The sequence below is a fragment of the Mandrillus leucophaeus genome, unplaced genomic scaffold (genome assembly GCF_000951045.1).
Source record: "Mandrillus leucophaeus isolate KB7577 unplaced genomic scaffold, Mleu.le_1.0 Scaffold785, whole genome shotgun sequence".
NCBI lineage: Eukaryota > Metazoa > Chordata > Mammalia > Primates > Cercopithecidae > Mandrillus > Mandrillus leucophaeus.
In genome coordinates, this window is record NW_012108530.1 from 228631 (window position 1) to 252639 (window position 24009).

Consider the following 24009-nt stretch of genomic DNA (forward strand, 5'->3'; position numbering starts at 1 on the left):
CTTCTGCCTGAAGAACATCCTTTAGTTTTCCTGAAAACATCTTTATTCTACTTTCATATTTGAAGGATATGATTGCAAGATATAATTCTAGGTTGGCAATTATTTTCTTTAAGCACTTAAAGTTGATAGTATTTTCTTCTTACATCTATATGTTGATAAATCAACTGTGAATCTTATTGTTGCTTCTTTGAAGCTAATTTTTTTTTTTCTTCTGGCTGTTTTTTGATTTTTCTCTTCATCTTTGGGTTTCAGCAGTTTGACTATGATGTGGTTAGCTACAGTTTTCTTTGTTTATCTTGCTCCTTGTTCTTACATCAATACATAGATAATCTTATGCATTATCTCTTTGAATATTGCTTCTCCTCTATTCTCTCTCTCCTTTTTGGAACTCCAATCATATATATGTGAAAAGTTTTATATGTATCTTGTTCTTGCCATTGTTTCCGTTCTTTTTTCTCTTCGTGCTTCAAAAGTAGATACTTTCTATTTATCTAGGTTCCAGCTCACTGATCCAGCCCATTATTCACTAATTATGCTGTGTGTCATCTGCTGTAAACTTATCCATTTGAATTCCGAATTTCAAATATTTTTTCAATGTTTAGAGTTCTAAAATATATATGCAATTTTTTCACAGTTTCCAACTTTCTAGTGAAATTTTCCTTTTTATTCATCATTTCACTATTTATTTTTCGTGTTAATCATAAGTATTATAAATTCTTGTTCTGGTAACTCCAATTTTTGGCCCATTTGTGGGTCAGACAGATCTGAGAAGCTTGGTTTTTTCACTCTGTCTCAGATACTTTATATTTAGTGTTTACATTCCTAGCCAGAGAAGCATTTATATAAACACTCTCTATATTTAATGATTCAGTTTAAGAAAATGCTTACAATAATCGAGTTCTCCTTGTTTCTGAACCAAGTTTTATATCAGAAGACCACATCCTCATCTTGGGGAGAAGAGCGAGGAGAGTCGGTGTCTAAGCATTCCTGAGCACTACGCCTGTGCTTCAGTGTTCCAGCCCCATGAAAAACCCATTTCTGTACAGCATCATATCCCATAGTTAGTCATACTTTTAGATTTTTAGGAATATCTTAGTGTCATTGCTATTTAGAGATTATCTGTATCTTATGTTACACATTAGATAAACATGCTCTGATAATATAAATGTTATTTGAGCTAATTAGATAAACTTTGATTTCAATAATTGTTCATCTTTAAAACTGATGTAGCTTTATCTTAGGACTAAAGGATTACTTATCTTCTTTATATATAATACATGTTATATATTGTATATATTATATATAGATATATAGATATAATAATAATAATGTAATGTGTACAGTTGTTCACATAAATTAATTCAACTATATTTAGCTTCCCCTGTATCCTGTCCTCTTAAGCTCATTGAGGGCAGAGGCAGTTTTCTTGTATCTTGTCACTCTGCAACACCTAACACAATACCTTTCATAAACATAATCTGGGCTTAGCTTAGCAAGTCTGTGGATTGGATTCACTTGCAAAATCTATCTATTGCTTTAAGAGAAGCCAATATTTAAAAGTAGACTTTTCATTAAAAGGATATTACAGATACTACTTGCTTTGTTTAATAATTACCTGCTTTGGAGATGTGTTTGTATTTTTAACAAATGGAGATGTGAGTGCTTTAATTAGCTTCTATTATATATATTAGAAAACAATCTTGGAATAGTGCCACTATGTAAGTTAACTATGCTGGTTCAAAATATATTTGAGATGGAATTTGATTAAATAATTACCAAAAATAGATATGTAAGACTGTATATGATTTCTTTAGTAGAAGATCAGGCAGCAATATTGATTTTTTCAATTAAGTACTGAATATACCCAGTCGAATTCAAACACTTACTAAATGACATTTTGCAACTTTCAAAAAGCCCTGACATTTAGCCCCTCAGTTGATTCCCTTAATAACTTGGTAAATTAGGCAAAAAAAGCAAAGAAGGAGAGGATCATGGGCAGCAAGGGATTTACCCACATTTACATTTATATTGGCAGAGTCAGGACTTGAACTGAAGTCTCCTGAGGCCTAATTTGATTCGCTATCTGTATCAACTAGAAATACCTAAAATAACTCTTATGTCTATAAAGATAAATGTACCTGTAGAAAATACATCCCTCAAAACACACATTTAATTATAACTTCTTAAATGAGCACCCTCTTCCTTTTTCTTACAGCTCCTTATCCCTAGATTTTAAAGAATCAAAACACATATAAACATCTGCCTAGAGCAAACACAGGGAGTTTCCTCATGACTGGAAGCCCACATTAAAGCCACGCCTAAGGGAAGAAGGGAAGGCAGGGCTGATAATATTTTGTTTATTTTAGTCCTTCTGCTTAGTTTTGGTTTGCAGGCACTGGACTGAACTTAGTTTTCAGAGCCAGAAATTGTCATTGTTTGTGTATCTAAATTTGTTAATACTCTGCTTTTAGAAATTTTTATGTACAATGGATTCCAAGAGTATTTTGGGAACTTCTCAGTAGTGAAATCTAAATTGTGGTTCAGTGAAGAGCCAACAAACACAAACTGCAAAGAGCAATTGGCACAGTAAACTTTTGGAGGATATACGACTCTTCTGCTCTTCTAGCACAAAGCACAGAGTAGATGCTTGCTACAGTTAATCGGATGAATGAATGAAAAGTACCTTAATCCCTAGCATTGTCTCCTCAGTTCACCCAAAGATTCCCTGTGATGGCTGTGCCACCATTAGAGCAGCAGTTTATTTTCTGTGCAATTTGTAGAAGAAAAACCAGAAACCAAATTGTCACCCATGCTCCAAATTGTTATCCATGCTCCAAAGACTATCCTTGGTTTTATGCCATAGCAAATAAGGTATTGCCATTTCCAAGTAAGTCTTGCCCCATACCAGTCTGTGAATAGGAGGCATTTGCTTTTGGGTAGTAGTTGACATGCTTTGGGGAGTTTATGCTGCCTCCCCAGCTCCCATCTCAGAGAATTCCTGCTATTCACAGTCACTGCTGGAAAGGACAGGCCTAAGTGGCCCTGTCCCCACCCCATGTCTGCCTTGCCCACCCCGATGAGACCAGGGGTAGACTCGTGGACCACAGCAATCAGACTCTCTCTTATGATTCTGAGCCAAGCTACAGAAACTACAGTCAGTGACTGTAGACTGCAGCTGAGAGCTCCCATCCAGCCAGGGCTGAGGTTGGTGCCAATGCAAGCCAATGTCAAGGACAACCAAAGCTACTTAAGAGCAAGATTTTAAATAAACAGACGAAGCCAAAGTCTGTGGACAAAGGAAATCAGACCAGCTTTTAAAAAGCAAAGAGTATGCAGCACTCACAGGAAATTAATAATTTTATTTATTTATTTATTTTATTTTTTAATTTTTATTTATTTATTTTTTTATTTTTGAGACGGAGTCTCACTCTGTCGCCCAGGCTGGAGTGCAGTGGTGCAATCTCAGCTCACTGCAAGCTCCACGTCCCTGGGTTCACATCATTCTCCTCCCTCAGCCTCCCCAGTTGCTGGGACTACAGGGGCCTGTCACCATGCCTGACTAATTTTTTTGTATTTTTAGTAGAGACAGGGTTTCACCATGTTAGCCAGGATGGTCTCGATCTCCTGGCCTCCCAAAGTGCTGGGATTACAGGCGTGAGCCACCGCACCGGCCATAATATTTTTTAAAAGCAAAGAGAGTCAAAAGAGAAAGAGTCAAAAAACAAAGGAGAGAAAGAAAGAGTCAGAGACTAGAGACCAATTGACTTAAGTTTCTGACTCTCTCTTTCCCAGCTTTGGTCACTAGGAACTCTAGCTGGACTTTGTTTCCTGCTGGTGGATGTCTGCAAAATTGCTGGCTTAATCTTTCCAGTTAACTCCTGTTTTTAATTTGAGTTAATTTGAGTGAGATTCGATTGCCAGCAACCAATCATCTCTGACCAATGAACTTCCCCGTCCCCTTCTCCCCTGGGAACAAGGTGCTTCAGTTTGGCCCTTCTCTCTCCCATCAAGAAAGAATGGGATCTGAAAAACTTTCACACTGTCAAATACTGAGTTTGCTGACTTTTCCAGTAACACTTTAGAAGAGCACAGCAGTGAGAAGGCCACATAAGACAGCAAGGGATAACAATTCACGATACCATTTTGGGCATCAGTCGTAATCTATTTCAGGAGGAGCACGGGAACATCTGCTATTACCTCAGTAGCAGATCACTTACTATCCCCTTTTTGAGGGCTACTTACCGTCACACATAAAGCTTTTCCTTGCTCTCACACTCCATACACCAGATGCTATGTAAGTTCTTCTGTCCATTGTAAATGCCTTGAAAGCGGGGATTGTCTCCACTGTGATGTTATACTCGCTGCTCTCACACTAGCAGTGACAGCATTCATTTGAATGGATACACGTTCTACATATAATTTTAATGGCTATTCCTTCTCCCTCTCTCAGAATGAATATTTTGAAAACTTGTGGGCCTAATATTCAGATAACACCTCCTCAAAAACCTTCCTTTTCCTTTTTGCCACTCCCTCTGCACTTCCGTGTGTCCTTGCACTTCTATGAGATCTCCTAAAACTGAAGAGCATGAGGAAGACAGGAAATTACTATTAGCTTTTCCTTAGTCCAGGAAAAAAAGACTTAGAGATGGCTCCGTCATATTCATAAAGTGTTGATTAAAGAAGCCAGTATCAGCAATTGAAAAGGACTTTCTAGTTTAGCCCTGCTTCCCATTCCATCTGGGCACCTCCAGCATCAGCCCACAATTTCTCAGGCTCCAATCCATTCCATGCCAGTCATTAAGCTGACTTTCCGATGAAGACACAGAAGGAAGAGAGCACATTTGTATCAATGCAGGTACAGGTGTATAAACTCAGTGGCTCCAAGTGGCTACACTGAACAATGTTCACTTACTTGAAAAAAGGGCCATTCTCACAGATTCTATTTAAGGCCAATGAGGATAATAGAAATTCTTGAATCTAGGACTATTCATAAATACTGTTTTAGAAGAATTTATTTTGATTCAGAAAGGACCACAGTTCCTGGCAGACTGTGATTAACGTTTTATTTCCTTTTCCTGTATCATTAAAGGCAAGGGTAGTATTCAGAACACTCAAAAGACATATACAGAAAGAAAATAAAATGATGTTTTTGACATGCTTGGATCTCTATCATATTATGTTCTTGTCTCTTCTGGTACAATTGTAGGATTTATTTTCTAAACATTCCAATTTTACAGCATGAGTCATTGCTAATGTAGAAACCAACTGAATCATCCATCCATCCATCAATGAATATTCTTGTCTTCTTTTTTCTTATATGTGCTTATCATTATACTAAAAAAGATATTAGGAATTCTTGCATTTAAAGCACTTCTTCTCCCTTTCACTTATTTTGCTTGGTTCACAGGTAATATAGTAAAGCTATCATTAACTTTGTGTTGGTTCAGATTTCCATTCAAAATATTGAGTCAGAAACTGAAATCAAGTGTACTCTTAAGTATCTCAGATCTAATGTCTTCCATACAGGAAGTAAACATAAAGTCTAGAAAAAGTAGTATAGAAAAGAAATATTTTCATAGTTTCTGGCCCTAAGAAAGACCAATCAGACTGGATTGTGGTAATAAGTCTATGTCTTCTTCACTTGGCCTTTAAAAGTTGACTTTAAAAGTTATTTGATTGGCCAGGCAAGGTGGCTCACGCTTGTCATCCCAGTACTTTGGGAGGCCGAGGTGGGCAGATCATCTGAAGTCAGGATTTTGAGACCAGCCTGGCCAGCATGGTGAAATCCCGTGTCTACTAAAAATAAAAAAAATTAGCCGGGCTTGGTGGCACATGCCTTATAATCCCAGCTATTCAGGAAGTTGAGGCAGGAGAATCGCCTGAACCCGGGAGGTGGAGGTTGCAGTGAGCCGAGATCGCGCCACTGCACTCTAGCCTGGGTGACAGAGTGAGATCCATCTCAAAAAAAGAAAAAAAAAGTTATTTGATCATCTTGTTTCAAATATGAAGAATCTATTTTATTCCATTCCATCTTAAATATATCACCTAGGATACTTGGTATTGTAATATAATTATTTGTTAGGCACATCTTTTATTATTATTATCTATACCAGATGGTTTCAAGGAGAAGACATGTTTACTTGGAACCAACCTATGGTTTGGGGTGGGGCTGGGCAGTGGGTAGGAGCACTGGTCCAAGAGTCAAGAGAACTAAATGCTAGTCACTGTGATACCACCAGTGAGTGAAGCTGTCACTTATTGCGCTTTCTTGTTCATTAGTTTCTTTTTCAGTAAAATGAGATTCCTTCAGTGCCTGAAATCTCATTCTAAGACTCAATGACTGAGCCTTTTCCTATTGTTTATCTTTTGCCCCAAAACTTGTAGCACAAAGTCTCCCCAATTTTTATGTACTTAACAACCCACTGTTCAGTAACCATTCTATATTACATACAATTATTATCATGAGCCCCCTTTCCCATTCTGACGATGTGGAGATTATATAGGGAAAACTATAATATGGATCACATGGAAAAAACTGAATTAAAAGGAAGATTTGGTCTGGGCATGGTGGCTCACGCCTGTAATCCCAGCACTTTGGGAGGCCGAGACAGGCAGATCAGTTGAGGCTGGGAGCTCGAGGCCAGCCTGATCAACATGGAGAAACCTCGTTTCTCCTAAAAATACAAAATTAGCTGGGCGTGGCAGTGCATGCCTGTAATCCCAGCTACTCGGGAGGCTGAGGCAGGAGAATCGTTTAGACCCAGGAGGCGGAGGTTGCAGTGAGCCGAGATGGCACCATTGCATTCCAGCCTGGGCAACAAGAGCGAAACTCCATCTCAAAAAAAACAAAAAAAGAGGAAGATTTGAATTTATTATGTATTATTTCTAAGAGAGAACTCAAAAAATCATTTGTCCTAAACAATAGCTTCTATTTATTGACTCCCAAGTAGTTCCCAAGAAACTAAATTGCTCTTACCAAATTATCCTTTTAATACATCCATGTTATAGACTCATCAACTACCTGTTCATTAAAACACATGGCCTACCAAAATTATATTTTAACATCATTAGCTTTTAAATACTAGAAGTCATTTCAATGCTTAGAAAAGTCTGGTGAGCATGATTACATGTGGAAACTTTCAGATAGAATGTATCCAAAAAAGGAAGTATATTAAAAATGTAAATATATTTCAGAGAGCATGTATCCAAAAATGTAGATATATTGACAGGCTTTGCCACTTTTTTGCAGTTTCACATCATGTCTTTACTTGTAATAATAACAATAATTGCTGCAAAGATAATAAACTACATTCCCATTCTGCTATCCCTCTACCCCCAGTACTGTATCTACAGTTTTCCCTGCAACATGGTGGCAGTCTACAAAGAGTCTTTGTGACATCAGGAGGAGAGTCTAGATTTCCTTCCAGGGCAACATATTTTGGTATTAGGTTGAACCATAAAACTGCCATTTTGGGTCAGGATGATTGACTACTGGTGGTTTCATATGGCACAAGCTAAAGAGCCTTCCTTGGGTTTGGGTTACAGTCCTGAGAGTCACTTGTGTGTCCAATGGGCCAGTCACTTAACTGCTGAGTCTTGGTGTGTGAAATGGTAGTAACACCTAGTGCATAGGATTGATTATTAACTTAACATTGAGGCTTAGCAATGACATACAGGAGCACCATGCCTGGAAACAGTTATTGTTCAAGAAATAGGTAATAATACAATATAATTATCGGTATAAGTAACTTAGAAGAGTTTCCTCACTTTCCCTTTAGCCGTTTTTGCGTATATGGTGAAGGTAATGGTTGCTATGGTAGAGAGAAATGGAAAATATTTGTGAAGCAAGCACAGTTTTTAAAACCCCAATAACGTTAAAGGCCTTCCACTCCTGTCTTGTATGCTCTCTTATGTCCTAGTAAGGGCACAGATAAAGTTTGACACATACTCGGTGGAGTATCTAAATAGAAAATGTACTGATGCAAACCAAGAACAGAGTTTTAAGAAAAAAATCAAAGCACTAAGCAAACATTCTGAACTTTTGGCAGAGGAATTAGACTGTCTGAATCCCCATGACTCTTTGGAGTTATTAATAGTGACGCATTTTGCCATATTTTGAGCAGACGCATATTTATAGGTCACGCAGTATCTGTATGGGGAGACTTTCAAGGCTTTATGGCCTTTTAAAAATGTCTTATCTTGGAAGAGAACAGGGCAAGGAGGATGCCATTTTGTCATCTGTGCAGCACCAACCACCCTGTGCTCATTAAATATTACGGGAAAGACGGGCACTGCAGCAGGGCCTGGAATGTGGCTCCCATCTGCTCTGCCAGAAGCCACGATGAAGTCACGAGTTGCACAACAGTAGTAATTCACAGCTATTTATGACCATTTTAATAGCAAAGGTCTAGATCAGAAGGCTGTGTTTACATGCCGTACAGCAGAATAGTTCATGAATCATTCCCACAGCAGCGTTTGGTCAAACCAATCAACCAAGTAATGAAAAATGAACCAGTTGTTCTTGAGGTTGTGATTAATAGATCTCTATATTAGCCTCTACTTTCCTCATGCTCTTCCATACCTGAGACAGAATTGACTCCTGCCCCATGCCCACAGACTCTCCTCCTCTGTCTTCCCGGCAAGCCACAGCCCTGTTACCCTTTCTCCACCCAAGCTCAAAGCCCTAAGACATCAGGCAAGTTAAAGGAGCTTTGAAAACTCCTGTAGAGCACCTGTGCACATAATTAAGGAAATATTATTTTTAGCACATGTTTATTTTCTCATTGTCATTGCTCCAATATGTGACTTCAGTTAGTGACCCCGATGGCCCCTTTGCATCCAGATCAGTAAAATCCTTTCACTTGTCTGCTTAAACTGAGTGGAGGTTTTAGTGATTATCACTTCCATGCAGCCTGAAGGTCAGACTATTTCCTTTTGTTTCACTAGACAGTTAATCCCCTCATTAAGAGTGATGGAAAATGAATAATTAAACATGCCATTTTCGCATTTCAGGTAATGAGAGGCCCTAAGATCCCAGAGGATGCCATAAGAGGAAAAGTCAGGGGAGTGTTGAAGACTCTGCCTCCTATAAATATGTGAGTTTCTCTCCCCTGGCTTCATGGTAGAAAAGGTTTGGCGAAGGCTCTTCCTCTAAGTTGAAACAAAAGAAAGTGAAAACCTTAGTTATTGGGCTGTACTCTAACACTTAGTAGCTGTGTGACTTGGGGCAAAGCAGCTAATCTTTTGACACAAAGTTTTCTCAATTATATAACTGGAATGATAATGGTAAACATTATATTGAAGGTTTATGAGCTTTAAAAACATGAATGAGTGACAGTACTTACAACAGTGTCTACCAGATGGTAAGAGCTCTGTAATGTGTTAATTATATTATCATTTTCATTATCACCCAGGCAAGTCACCTGAATGCTGTGGGTATCAGGCCTCAGCCAAACAACCACTTGCAGAGTGTCAAAAAGCTCCCTTTTGCCTATTAGAACAAGGATTAAGAGTAAATTATGTTGTACCCTGGAGGGAAAAAACCCAAGTAGCCATACCTTTAGGGCCTTAGGGAATTCAGCTTTCACCAAACTTCTTCTAATTACTCTAAAAAGATTTTTTGAAGGGTGAAGGTGGTAGAAGGTAGAAAGCCACAAGAGTTGGGACCCAGATGACCACACTTGGTGAGTGAAGGTGAAGCCACCCACAGCAGCCTCCACTGGTGCAATCTGAATTCCTGCCTTCAATCCCAGGCCCCACAGCCTCTGCCCCTTCCTCAAGTTCTCCAACTCCCAGGAAGCCGGCTTGCCCTAGGCTTCCCCAGCCCTGTACCGCGGAGACTGGGCAGGGACTCCTTTTGTACTCTGACTCCTGTCTCATCTGACCATGTTTTAGGCAGACCTTATGCTCATGCCGACTAAAAATGGACTCACGCTGCTAAGGAAATCCAAGCCCCATTGGGAAATATCGCTGAGTCTAATTTGATCATTTCTTTTGCCGCTTCAGGCTGTGGACCTTACAAAGCAGAGATAGCACCCTTCAAGATGCAGAGTTCAGGGAAAGCTCCTGTACAGAGGGGAGTGGGGGTCTCCCCTGAGTTTGGAAAGATGACTAGGGTTTGATTGACAGAGTGAACGGGGAGCAGGGTAGGGGAGATATTTCAAGTAAGTGAGGAGGGTCTGGAATGTGCCTAGAACAGGGAATCTTCTGAGAGGCTGAAACAAGCTGTGTAAGGGAGTGCAGGTTGCTCAAGCTGCTCAGAGAGACACAGACCAGTGCGGAAAGAAAGGTCTGAGGGTTCATCAAGGTATTGGACTTTATTCTGCATAAATACAGATGGTGAAGGGTGGAAGCAGTGTTTTAGAAAAGAAAAAGTGTGTAATGCTGTGCATGCAGCATTGGTAGAAATGGGCTTGATGGGAGGAAAATTACTTAGCGGACTAAGGCCTGAGGTCATGGAGACCTATGCAAAGGAAAGTAAAATGCACGAGGGTGACTATATGATTATGTGCAGAGGGGGTGGAAACTGTTGCTCAAAACTGAATCTTAAAATTTGTTTTTTCATTGCTTTACCCAAAATAGTCCATCCTAGTTGGATTTTTGTGGAGAAAATATTTTGCTCCTTTTAAAAAGATTCTAGTAAGAAGCAGCTTTAATGCTATTTGTGGAAGGAAAAAGTTACCAGGAGAAAGAGTGAATACAGTGCATGATCAAAGGAGTGATGGAAAGTGACAGTGGCTTTCAAAAGAATGCAAGTGAATTAACATGTATTATGACAAACGCAATCTTACAGCCACTTCATTTTCTTGTCAATGTTGGGAAACACTTTCTAGATATTCTAATAATGATGCCATTAGCATTGTACAATTTTTAATTAAAAAACTTATAACACAAATAGAAAGTTAAATCCAGAGGGGAACTTCAATATCCTTTCATCATTTTACAGAGAAGTTCACAAGACCAGAGAGTAAACAGCTCACACACGGTCACCCAGCAGGTGTGTGACAGGTCCATTGCCAGAAGGTAAATGCTTTGCTCCTGGTCCAGTGCCCTTTCTGCTTGGCCACAGGAGTCCACAAAGACCATTTTATTTATTTCTTTTTCAAAATACAAAATTGTATCAAAAAAGGGCCATTTTTATAGCTGAAGTAAGACTTGGTGTTTTCCATTTTCTCTTTTTAAAGTCAAGAGCTGTTTTCTCAGATAGATTATTCACATTTCCCTTTACTACGGTAATTTTCTTGTTTGTAGAATTAAATAATTAACCTTGAGGTAATCTTTGTGTTGAAGACACCTTAGCCTAGGGGTGCAAGTTGCTTAATAGGAAGAAAAGTGGGTGCCTAAGGGAAAGTACAGACTTCTAGGCGTTCCCCGGCTCCCTCGGAACAGCCCTCTGACCTGGTGCTCAGGATAAGGTGAAGTCATGGAAAAGCATCAGCAAACGTGCCTCTCAACCTGCCTTGCCCATGATGACCGTCATCCCAGGCCCCAGAGTGGAGGCATCGAGCCACCTCACAGGGTCCCTGGGTGCCCATCTCCTCGGAGGGGGCCCCTTCCCACAAGGGACCCATCGGTCTCACTTCTCTGTTCTCCCTCCTCCCCACTTCTCTATCTTTTCTGTAAAATGTTTAAAAGAAAAAAATAAATCTCTCCTGTTAGAGCATGTTCCTTTTCTTTTACCTCCAACCTTTTTTTTTTTTTTAATTTCTCAGTCTCTGCCTCTCATGCAGGTGAACTTGCTTTCCTCCACTTCGTGCAAACACACATTAGGGCTTTGCTTCCTCTGCTTCCGGGGCCCGCAGCCTTCCCTTTGTGGCACCTTCTCCCCAAGACCTGTTCCTTTCTGCCTCCTAGGAGCCCATTCTGGACAGGGGATGCCCCAATAATGTCAGAGGGCTCCTGCGGATGGTCCCCTACCCCCATCCCAGTTACCTGGCCTGGGCTCAGGCGTGGGAAGTCCTGAAGTTCTGATTTTCTTGGTTAATCTCCTTGAAGCAATTCTTCATGATACCAAGTGCCCTGATTCTTTGTTCAAAGTTAGGGGTGGGCCAGTATCAACCTTGATATTTTTCACTGTTGATTCATGTTCATGAAAGATTCTCCTAAAGTTTGATTGGTGAATGCCTGGGCCAAGCACCATAAGCCTAGGTGCACTGTGCCACATCCGTATCAAGAGACTGGGAATCTTGGTGGGGTCAAAGTCTCTCCTGTATCCATGAACTATTGTATTGCCTCTCCTGGCAAGTCTATGAGAGAAGGGACAGCATAAACTCTGCCATAGGAGGAGGAAAGCTTCTCTCTTCTTCTCCATGGGACACAGGGAGGGAACTGATAGATGGCAGCCCTAAGGGCCCAAATTTAAGAGAGTAAAGTGGGGTGAACATGTTGAAATTGTGACCATTTTCCCAGAAGAAGCAGAGGGTATAATGCATCAAAGTTAGAACACTAGAAGGGCCTTGGTATGGCCCCCGACACCAACTTGGACAGAGAGGCCAGACTCCAGCAGGTGGCAGCAATGGCAGTGGAGGTGGCACAGGCACCAACATGCAGAAGGGGCTGGCAGTGACCCTGGCAGGGAAGGATGCAGTGCCTCAGGGATAAGAGGATGCCAGCTGGGGACTCAGGCTCAGGTGCAGGTGTCACTAGACCTGGGCTAGCCTCCCACTCACTAGCCAGTTCCACAAGAATCTGTTCAGATACAATGTCCCCCTAAGGAGGAAAGTGGTAGAAAAGTAAATACGCCTTAATTCCCCAAACTACTCATTTACATCTGGGTAAGACTCCTAAACCAGAAAAATGAGGATCTTTATTGCTAATTACATGCTGGGTGTCCTTAGGAGAGACATTTAAACTTTCTGGACCTCAGTTTTCTCGTATATAAAATAAAGATGTAAACAATTATTATTTTGTAGGATTGTTGGAGGACAAAATGACAATATGAGCAAGTGAAATGCTATACCTAGTACTATGCCCTCAGTAAACAGTAGGCAGCAACCAACCTGGTGGGAAGTCTGCTATCCAGGAGGGTAGGGCTTGTTGACTTGCAAGATGATGAGGATTTCTAGATAGACCCGGCTGAGTAAGCATTGCTTTTTCCAGTTGGATAACCCTGAGATCTGCTGCTGGAGCGGACTCTGGATGTGAGCAGGAGGCAAAACACAGGGAAAGTAGCCCGAGTGCTGCTGAGCTTCTCAGGTGCTGATTTAGAAAATGTCCATGCTCACTACACAAGGACCTAAATATACTGGCTCAGCTATCTAAATGGCAATGACAGTTGATGACAGATGTTTCCCAATGACTTCCTCTCCCAGAATCTTTTGCACCCTACACATTCCTGTTGTTCAGATTCTTTCTGGAAGCAACACAGTTCCCAAATGTACATCAGATTGTGTTTTTCCCCACATCTTCGCCAGGCTTGTGTGATAATCTTTTTACTTTTTCTTAATCTTTTTGATTAAATTGCAATTTAATTTTTATTTTTCTGACCACTGGTGAGACCTACCATCTTTTCACATTTTTATTGGCCCTTTGCATTTTCTCCTAAGCTTTCATTACTTGAGTTTTACAACAGAAGGGCATCATCTTTAGAATCAGTCCAAGGCCAGCATTCATTACAACCACTCCTATTATTTCATTTTGTTTTCTTGTCTTCTTTAAACTTCATGCCTCTGATTAATCTGTTTAATTTTAATGGCTAGGCATGGCAGCTTACATCTGTACTCCTAGCACCTTGGGAAACTGAGGCAAGAAGATTGCTTGAGAGCAGTCTGGGCAATATAGTGAGACCCTGTCTCTACAAAAAATAATAATAATAATTTTACAAGTATATAATACTTCAGGGCACACACCGACTTTTGTTTGTCTTCCTTTGGCAGAGTCCTCACCATAGATAGAATTTTTTCATCTTTTGGATTAATCATGATTCAGGTCTTGAAATGAAAACTAAAATAAACTTTCTAGTTGACCTTTAATCCCAATTTGGAATTATTCTAGGTTGAATGAAAAATCACCTACTTGATAGTACTCTACTTGTGTTTTTGCACTTTCCATAGAACAGAATTGGAGGCAGAATACTGTAGAAGAAATTTTCAAGAAGATTCAAGTACTAGATTTAGGATGTAGAAGTCCCTGCTTGCATACTGCTGCCAGTCTCCTTGCAGCTTTCAGCAAATCACTTTCCTTCCTCTCTCTGTAAATGAGGCAGGCAGCAGGTTGAGCTCTATCAGTGATTCTCAACCCTGGCTACATAGTACAAGTACTTGAAAAACTTTTTTTGTTGTTGTTAGTTTTGGTTGGTTTATTATTGTCTTTAAAAGTCTTCACAGGCAAAGCCATCCCTCCTTGTCTCTTATCTTACACCCTGCCTGGTGGTTTTAGTTGAGGATTCTGGGAAAAAGAGACTTAGAGTGATGATGAGGAGATTTGACATTTTAGGAAGAAAATGGGAAGTTTCTGGAATTTCAGAAATTTTCAAACTTCAAAAACTGTCATGGTTGTTTCTGGCTCTTTATTTTATTCCATCTCTATAAAATTCCATATGTGGAAATAATGTGTTGCCTCATATTTATCTCTATTCAGTCATGCATTTAATACATATTCATTGAAAACTAATTATGTGCCAGACCTGTGCAAGGAGAGAAGGGAATGCAACAGAATTACCTGAAAAACTTCTTTAAAGGCTATTTAAGAAATTAAATAAAAAAACTTTTAAATAATGCATCCTAAGGTCAGTTAAATAAGAATCTCTGGGAGTAGGATCTATGCATTGGCACATTTTAAAAGTGCTAAAAAGTGCCTCAGGTGATTTTCATATGACACCAAGAACGGGAATCACTGAACGTGATGATCTCTGATATCCCTTGTAGTAAACACCTCTACGATTCTAAAACATGTTGAAATTTGGGCAATATATCAAACTCTTTAGTGATTTTTAAGTTAGTAAAATGGAGACTCTACTTCATGTTCCCACACACAGCAACGGAGTTTAGAATTGGCCTGAATGGTTGGCTTGCAAGATGTTTGTTAATGGCCAGAATCATTCATGAATCTTCTTGCTTTTTCCTCTCCTCCTATAGTGAACATGTCTCTAAATGAAACAAGATGTGCTTTTGTTGAGCTGAAAACTGGATGAACTGAGGGTGTAAAATGAATGGACAATTAATCCTATAAATCACTAACCCAGAGGACAGCCAGCAACCACTTCTTCTGTCCCCACTTTGAGGTTAAAAACAAAAATGCTGTGTTTGGAGGCCATAATGTGAGCTTTTGTCAACAAAGAGGAAAGTGCAATACAGTTATAATAAGACCCACTTCAATAAATAATTTTTTACGCAATCCGTTGCTATTCGGCCAATCAATTAATTATGAATTGCAAACATATTTCACCCAGGAAGTGTTTGCTAACAGTTTGTGGTTGACAAAGACAATGTATTCAACATAGGATCTAGTCCAAATTTACTAACAAAATATGACATTTTTACTGCAAAAGTGACTTAGGAGACATTACTGGGGAGACAAAAACCCTTAATACACAAAGATACTCTGTAAAACTTTAATTGCATGGTGGAATCCATAAATGCAAGAGAAGCAACCTCATCTAGAATTTCAAGTGAGAAATGTTTTGGGAGCCATCTGTGTCCCTATTCAGAAATATAATCAATGAAAGGAGTGAGGTTCCCTGAGAAGCTGCTTTGATCATGCAAACATGAGCTTCATTTTTAGATGTAACTAGTATCTTCTTTCAGGTGGTTATTGATCAGGTTCTTCTCTGCTGAGTCAATGACAAACACACACAAGGCTTGGTCCAACATGAAGTTTGATGTCCCAGGTCACAGTTGCAGGGAAACTTGAGGTCATAGCACCAGAGGTTTGAGCTCTTCAGTTCAAAAACCATATGCAGCATGAAAGAATGCTCTGGTGTTCTTTGAAGTTTGATGTATATAACTTCAAATCTCAAAGAGAAATACATTTCTCCTCCCACTGAATTCAATTGCTTTGTAAGTGGTCTGATTTCTGAAAACTTGATTTTTGGTGCAACTGAAGAGTCTATTTAACATTTGGGTTGCCTTAATAATAGAAGCCCAGGGATGCTATGACTCTCATGCTTCAAGGACCTTTGCAAAGTCGCAAGGACATAAAGATCAGGACGACATCACTCTGCCCTAGATGAGCTCACTTTCTAGGGGAACCAACACCTATATTAGAGTGTTGGAAGACTGCCTTTAAATGCTTCAAAATGCATCTGCTATTATTTTATGATGGGAGAAAGATCACCATGGTTTTTACTGATCATCAGAAGAAATAAGTACTTACTAGATTTTTATGTCTATATTGTCTATATATTTTGAAATTGTGGTAGAATACACATAACATAAAATTTACCATCTTAACCATTCTTATAAGTACAGTTAGGGGCCTTAAGTACATCACTTTGCTGTGCCACTGTCACCACCATCCACCCACAAGACTCTTTCCATCTTGCAAAACCTAAACTCCAAACACATTAAAAAATAACTCCCCATTCTTGGCAACCTGCCCTCAACCCCTGGCAACCACGTTTCTACTTTCTGTCTGTGAATTTGTCTCCTCTAGATACCCCTTTTAAGTGGAATCATTCTGTATTTGTTCTTTTGGTTGGCTTATTTCACTCAGCATAATGTCTTTGAGGTAAGTTTTTTTTAAAGAGCCAATAAATACTTCCAAGTGTCTCATCAGCAACTAACTGTGCTTGTTCTAGCTGAGGTGCCTCGGTTTATTTACAGATCTTATTAGAAAGTCACTTCTTCTCATGGTAAAGGGAGCCGATGTCATTTTGTACATCTTTGAAGGAATTCAGTATCATTCATGGATTATCCATTCATGGGTTCTCTGAGCGCTCAAAGGCACCGGCACTGCCCCTAGTAAGCTGTTGGTGGGGCTTGTGCAGCCCCACCACAAGATGTCCAGAGACAAGGCAGCCCACCTGACTCAGAGCTGCCAACCCCCAGCCCACGCGAGCTCTGTGCTTGATTATGGGTGTATATTACCATCTGGTATGTGGGTTTAGCAGTAAGAATGGGAGAATCAATCAGGCTTTCCATGTCATATGTTGCTATTATTTTATTTAACACTTGTTCTATGGCCAATACTGCACCAAGCACAGCATAAAACCTGGAATTACTTGATACACTCCCTCTCTATTATCCAAGGGAAACTTCTGCCAAACTTGCTTCAGGGTGTTCCTCTCAGTCCACTGAAAAGTGGCTTTATTTCCTAATGCCTTCCAAATACAGAGTCTTGATTGTTTAAAGATTAAAAGCTGTGCTTTAGAATTTTAAGTAAGATCCGTTTTAATAAGAGTCTCAGCAAATTTCTCTATACTTCATTAAGTTTCTATCCTGGAGGAAAATATATCTCTCCATATTCCATGATGTTAGTGCAGGAAATGAAGCAACCACTTCCACTCACTATTTCCCTGGCTGTTTCTATTTAACAAAACGGTGATTTTAGCCGAAGCTTTATTTGTGATTTTAATCACAATCTATATGTTGGACCTCAGTAATTAGAAATTTGAGTGTTTGTCATAAAAAGCTTCTTCCAAGGTACATTACTTTACCATAATGCCTTCCAATGTTGTGGTCTCTTAAAAACTCTGTAAGGTGACATTATTTGCCAGTGTTTGTAATAGACGTGATACCTGGCTTCCTCTTATGCCCTTTGGAAGACTCTCCAATTCTTCCCTGGGCTCCAGGGAGTACTGAGATTATTCAAGTGCTTCCTCCCTTCAGCTAAGAGACTAAAGTTCCATTTTTACAGTAGAGAGCCTCAGCCTGCAGAGAGCAGTAACAGCTTCCTGGGCATGCCAGCCCTCGCACATACGACTACACTATCATCAGTATGGCAGTCTCTGGTTCTAAAGGATATTATAAATGATGACGCTCCTGCTTCAAATCCTATTCCCCTGTTCTATCCTCACCTCCCAAAAGGAGGAGAAAGATTGAGAGGCTTCAGACAATCAGATTTTACCAGATTTGTACTGCCTTTTAGTTTGCATCAGAAATCTGTGGGACCTGTATGCAGAGAAACATATATGTCCAAAGTGTAGCAAAAATGCAATTTTTTTTTAAAGGATGTAACTTTAAGAATCACATGGCCTGGCACGGTGGCTCATGCCCATAATCCCAGCACTTTGGGAGGCCAAGACAGGTGGATCACCTGAGGTCAGGAGTTCGAAATCAGCCTGGCCAACATGACGAAACCCCGTCTCTACTAAAAATACAAAAATTAGCTGGGCATGGTGGCAGGCGGAGTTTGTAGTGAGCCGAGATTGCACCCCTGCACTCCAGCCTGAGTGACAGAGCAAGATTCCATTAAAAAAAAAAAAAATCACAAAATTTATTTAGAGGCACGCAGTGGGGAAGCCCTTTGTATGTTTGCATAGTTCTTTCTTCTTCTTGTGATTCCAGTTGGAAATCTAGGACTTAGATAATTGACTTCAGATTTACTGGGATAGGGGAAAGGTGCAAAGTCATAACACAGGAGCACACTTGTACAGAGAGAGCAGCCATCAGAATTCAGATTCAGCACACCTTCATGAGTATCCACTATGTGCCACTCAGAGGCTTATCTTTTACACTTTTATCTTCACACCAAACCTGCGAGTTGGATGCTAATCTCTCCCATTTGACACATGAGGAAACTGAGCCCATATAGAAAGTAAGTGATAGAGTTTAGATTCAAACTCAGGCCCTCTGCCTCAAGTCCAACTTATGACTTGAAGTCTGGAAAGAGGCTTTTCACTTCATTAAAATCTGGCCTGTCAAAGCTGGACATGCAGCTTTCTCCACACTCTGGTCTGTCGCCTTAGCACCCTGCACCAGAGACAGAGAATGTTAACCCTGGGAACAGCCCGGTGTCTGGCTTTTAGCACATAGGCACATGCCTCAATTCTAGCTCAAAATTACATTGCCCTGGTTTAGAGGTGGCTGCCTCCCCACTACTTCTGCTACTGCTTGATCTGTAGAGCTTTCTTAAGATAAAGCAGATGTTCCTAGCCCAGAAGCCTTAAGGTTGCTGGCACCAAGCCCTCCAGCTGGAGCAGGAATGAAGGTCCCCAACACCAGAGACTGCCAACAAGGTACAGGCCTCAGAGTAAGCCTTGAAGAGTTAGCTAATGGCAGCATCTGGCTTTCCATTGTGATCATCTTGCTTCATGACACAGCACATTTTTAGGAAATTACACTTTCATTTTTCCTGCTGTCCGTCAGACAAGATTTAATAACATAGTCTGGAAATACAGGTGGGAAGTAGATTTGGGAAGTTAGAGTATATGCAAATTAAAACCATAATTAGGTCTTAATTTGTTTGAATTACTCCAAAGTTGGTATCTTTTTCAAAAATAATAAATAACAAATATAGCAAATTATTCAGTATGGTCTGAGTAAAACAGGGTATTACCTGTTTAAGTATATAAAAAGGTATATATTAAAGCCTGGCACACAGGTTATCAGTAAATGCTTATATAAATGAATAAATGTATGGTGATTTTAGGATCTTGCCAAAACCAAGAGTGACAGCCTTCTTTAAGTTAGGCCTAATTTTCAATCCTGATACTAAGGGTGGGGGAGTTACGGTGGCAAACAGTTGAAAGTGTCTGCTGCTCCTTATTCTCTGCCCAAAGGATATTAAACCACCTTTGCATGGTATCTTCACTGGGCTTTGACTTCTGCTAGTGTAATTTCTTTCCTCCTTGCTCCCCTGCCCCTCCCCCAATGTCTGTGGACTATCTGGACCCCTCATTTTTTTTGTGTTAAAGCTGTAGCCACACTCATGAGGTACAACCGGAAACTGCTTCAATAAAGGAAGGCAGTATGAACACTTTGATACCTCTTCGCCTCCCTCCATTCTCCTTGCCTTCCTCCCTCTTCTTCTTCCCCTCATCTTTTTCTTCTTCCCCTATTTATTCTAGAAATGTTTCAGATTAGAAAATAATTTGTTACTTTGCTGTTTTAAAAAGGTGATAATGTAGTCTTCTTATCTTAGAGATTAAGTTCTGTGTTCACCTAATGTACAAACATTTATTCTTTAAGCGAGGTGATGACATGATGATGGTCTACAGCAGATTGGAGGCACCCTGTAAAATTAACATGTCTTACATCTTCCCATAATTCTTTTATGTGTAAAGCATTTAATATGTACAATGAAAAAGAATTGTATACAACAAAGTGAACTGCTATGCCAGGCTCTGATCCAAAGAAATTGTATGGATTGGTTTTTGGCATCTAAGGGCACTTTAGCCTTTGCTTCATATCAGTGAAACTATGTTCCTTTAAATTAGCTCAATAGAAATCTATACTAATTAGAATAATGAAAACTTGAAATAAATAAGGTATATAGAACAAGAAAATATTCCTGATTCAATTGTTTCATAATTTCTATTAGCACATTACACTGATGTTTTGTTTCAAAATATGATGGTTACTTTCTCAACATGTTTCTATTTTAAAATGACCTTTACTATTAACATATCTACATGGTGTCAAGTAACTGGAAAGCAAAAACAAAATTCATATAAATATTTGCAGAGACACCCTCAGTGTGATGAGCCTTGACTACAAAAAGATGTTGATAAGCTCTGTCCTCACCAATAATTATTTGTTCCTTTTGGAAAGGTACATAGTCTGTCAAAGCACCTGAATTATTTCTAGTTCACAAATAAATTTAATGGAGCAAATGCTTTCTAGGTCACAGTATGGGAAAGGTGACATTGTTACTATGGAAAGAGTGAAGGTCTGTTTTTTGATCTGCTAAAAAAAATAGATTGACATAGAGTTGTTTTCTAGTCACAAAATTGAATATTTTGTTTTGAGATTTTAATTTTCAAAAATCACCATCAGATAAGAAAATGAGTTTTTGTCATACACATTTTGTCCCAACTTCATAATAATTCATTACTAGTATAGCATAAGGTTTTAATAGGTAGTTAGATCATTTGAGCCAAATTATTTGCCAATCTATTAATTATTCATTTATTGAAAATGTCAAAGTTGTGAGATCCTGGACAGTGTTAATCATGAGTGTTTTTAAAACCTTATTTTTACAAAACAGCAGTATTGGTATTGGCATAAGGATAGTCATATAGATCAGTGGAATAGAGTTGAGAGTCTAGAAATAAACCCACATGTCTATAGCCAGCTGATTTTCAACAGTGTTGCAAAAACATTCAATGAGGGAAGAATAGTCTTTTCAACAAATAGTGCTAGGACAACTGGATAACCACATGCAAAAGAATAAAGTAAATAAATATATTTACCTCACACCAAATATAAAAATTAATACTAAATAGATCAAAGGCCTAAACTTAAGAGCTAAAACTATAAAAATCCTAGAAGAAAACAGAATCATAAATACTTGTGACCTTAGATTTGGTAATAATTTGTTAGGTATGACAACAAGCAACAAAAGAAAAAATAGATAAATTGGACCTCATCAAAACTAAAAGCTTTTTGGCTGGGCATGGTGGCTCACACCTATAATCCCAACACTTTGGGAGGCTAAATTGAGAGGATTGCTTGAGCCCAGAAGTTCAAGACCAGCCTGGACAACATAGTGAAACCCTATCTCTTAAAAAAAAAAAAAAAGAGAGAAAACTTTTGTACTTCAAAAAACACTATTAGGAAAGTGAAAAGACAACCCATAAAATGGGAGACAATATTTGCAATCTGGCAAGAGACTTGTGTCCAGAATATATATGAACTCCTACAACTCAATAATAAAAAGATTAGGCCGGGCACGGTGGCTCACACCTATAATCCCAGCACTTTGGGAGGCCGAGGCGTGTGGATCATCTGAGGTCAGGAGTTTGAGACCAGCCTGGTCAGTATGACAAAACTCCATCTCTACTAAAAATACAAAAATTAGCCAAGCATGGTGGCAGGTGCCTGTAATCCCAGCTACTCAGGGGAGGCTGAAGCATGAGAATCGCTTGAACCCAGGAGGCAGAGGTTACATGAGCCAAGATCACACCACTGCACTCCAGCCTGGGGGACAGAGTGAGACTCTGTCTCCAAAATAATAATAATAAAATGATTAATTGCCCAATTAAAAAAATAGAAAAATGATATTAATAGACATTTCTCCAAGGAAGATACACAAATGGTCAATAAGTACATGAAAAGATGCTCAACGTTATTAGTCATCAGAGAAATGCAAATCAAAGCTACAATGAGATACCACTTCACACCCACTAAGATAGCTAAAAACAAAAATTCAGATAACAAATGTTGACATGGGTGTGGAGAAATTGGAATCCTCCTATGCTGCTAGTGGAAATGTAAAATGATGCAGCCACTTTGGAAAATAGTCTGTTTTTCAAGCAGTTAAACAAGGAGTAACCATATGGTCCAGCAATTCTACTTCTAGGTATATACTCAAGAGAAGTGAAAGCATTTGCCCACACAAAATTTTGTATGCAAATGATTATAGCAGCATTATTTATAATAGAAAAAGGTGGAAACAACTCAAATGTCCATCAACTGATGAATGGATTAAGAAACTGTGGTATATCTATATAGTGGAATATGTTATGACCATAAAAGAGAAGAAGTACAGGCCAGACGCAGTGGCTCATGCCTGTAATCCCAGCACTTTGGGAGGCCGAGGTGGGCGGATCACCTGGGGTCAGGAGTTCAGGACCAGCTTGGCCAACATGGTGAAACCCCGTTTCTACTAAAAATACAAAAATTCGCTAGGCATGGTGGCCAGTGCCTGTAATTCCAGCTACTCGAGAGGCTGAGGCAGGAGAATCACTTGAACCCAGGAGGCAGAGGTTGCAGTGAGCAGAGATCATGTCACTGCACTCCAGTCTGGGTGACAGAGTGAAATTCCATCTCAAATAATAATAATAATAATGATGATAATGAAGTACAATACATGCTACAACATGGATTGAAGCTTGAAAACATTATGCTAAGTGGAAGAAGCCAGTCATAAAAGATCACACATTATATGATTCAGTTTACGTGAAATGTTCATAACAGGAAAATCTATGAAGACAGAAGGTAGATTTGTGGCTGCCTAGGGGTGGAAAAATGGGGGTATGGAAAAGAGACATAGCTAAAGGGTATGTGGTTGCTTTCAGAGGTGATGAAAAATGTTCTAAAATTGTGGTGATGGTTCCACATATCTATGAAAATACTAAAAACCATTGAACTGTACATTTTAAATGGATAAATTGTATGTTATGTGAATTATTTCTCCATGAAGCATTAAAAATGAGTGAAAAAAATCTTATTCTTTAAACACTAGGAAAGAAACAATCCCGGTGATACATTGTCAGGGACGGTTTATAAATGAGACTTTGGCAGAAGGCAAGGGCTTCTCCCTTGTTTTTGCATGGCTCCTTTTATTGCTACAAAGTTATGAATCGTTAGTGGGTACTCATTGCCCTGAAGAAGAGAGTCTGCTCTAAAAACACTGACTCATTCAGAACCAAACCACTTCAGATCTTAAAAAAATGAAACTAAAATGAAGCCCAAAGCAAACTAAGTATTTTAATTAATTTAAAATGTTGGAGGCTTTTAAAGAAATCTCCTTTGCTATTTTTCTCCAATGCGTAGAAGTAAGAATGCATCTTTAACATGTTCTAATACATTTTTTAGTAGAACAATAATTTAATCTAATTAAATGTCCAAAGAGAATTTTCTAGATGTTGACTTAAGTTGGCTACTCTGCCTTAGGAAGCTCCTGCTGATGGGAGTAGTAGAGAAGTGATTAAGAGTACCATGGACTTAAGCTTCTTTCCTGGCTCTGTCAAAATAAGTGACAAAAGATGCTCTGAGCCAGGTGTGGTGGAGCTCACACCTGTAATCGCAGCACTTTGGGAGGCGAGGTGGGCAGATCACTTGAGGTCAGGAGTTCGAGACCAGCCTGGCTAACATGGTGAAACCCCGTCACTACTAAAAATACAAAAATTAGCCGGGCATGGTGGTGGGCACCTGTAATCCCAGCTACTCGAGAGGCTGAGGTAGGACA

The 24009-nt window shown here is 39.4% G+C and overlaps 1 protein-coding gene across 3 annotated transcripts in view; it reads left to right on the forward strand.

Annotated features, from left to right (window-relative positions):
• PCED1B (PC-esterase domain containing 1B) overlaps nt 1–24009 on the forward strand; it is a 177720-nt gene that overhangs the window by 24544 nt on the left and 129167 nt on the right. For 2 of the 3 annotated variants that reach the window (XM_011967064.1, XM_011967067.1), the window contains exon 2: nt 9013–9095. The gene's annotated coding sequence lies outside the window, so the exon portion shown is untranslated. Of the gene's footprint in view, nt 1–9012; nt 9096–24009 lie in introns of those variants that run through there. The other variant, XM_011967065.1, reaches the window with a different exon arrangement.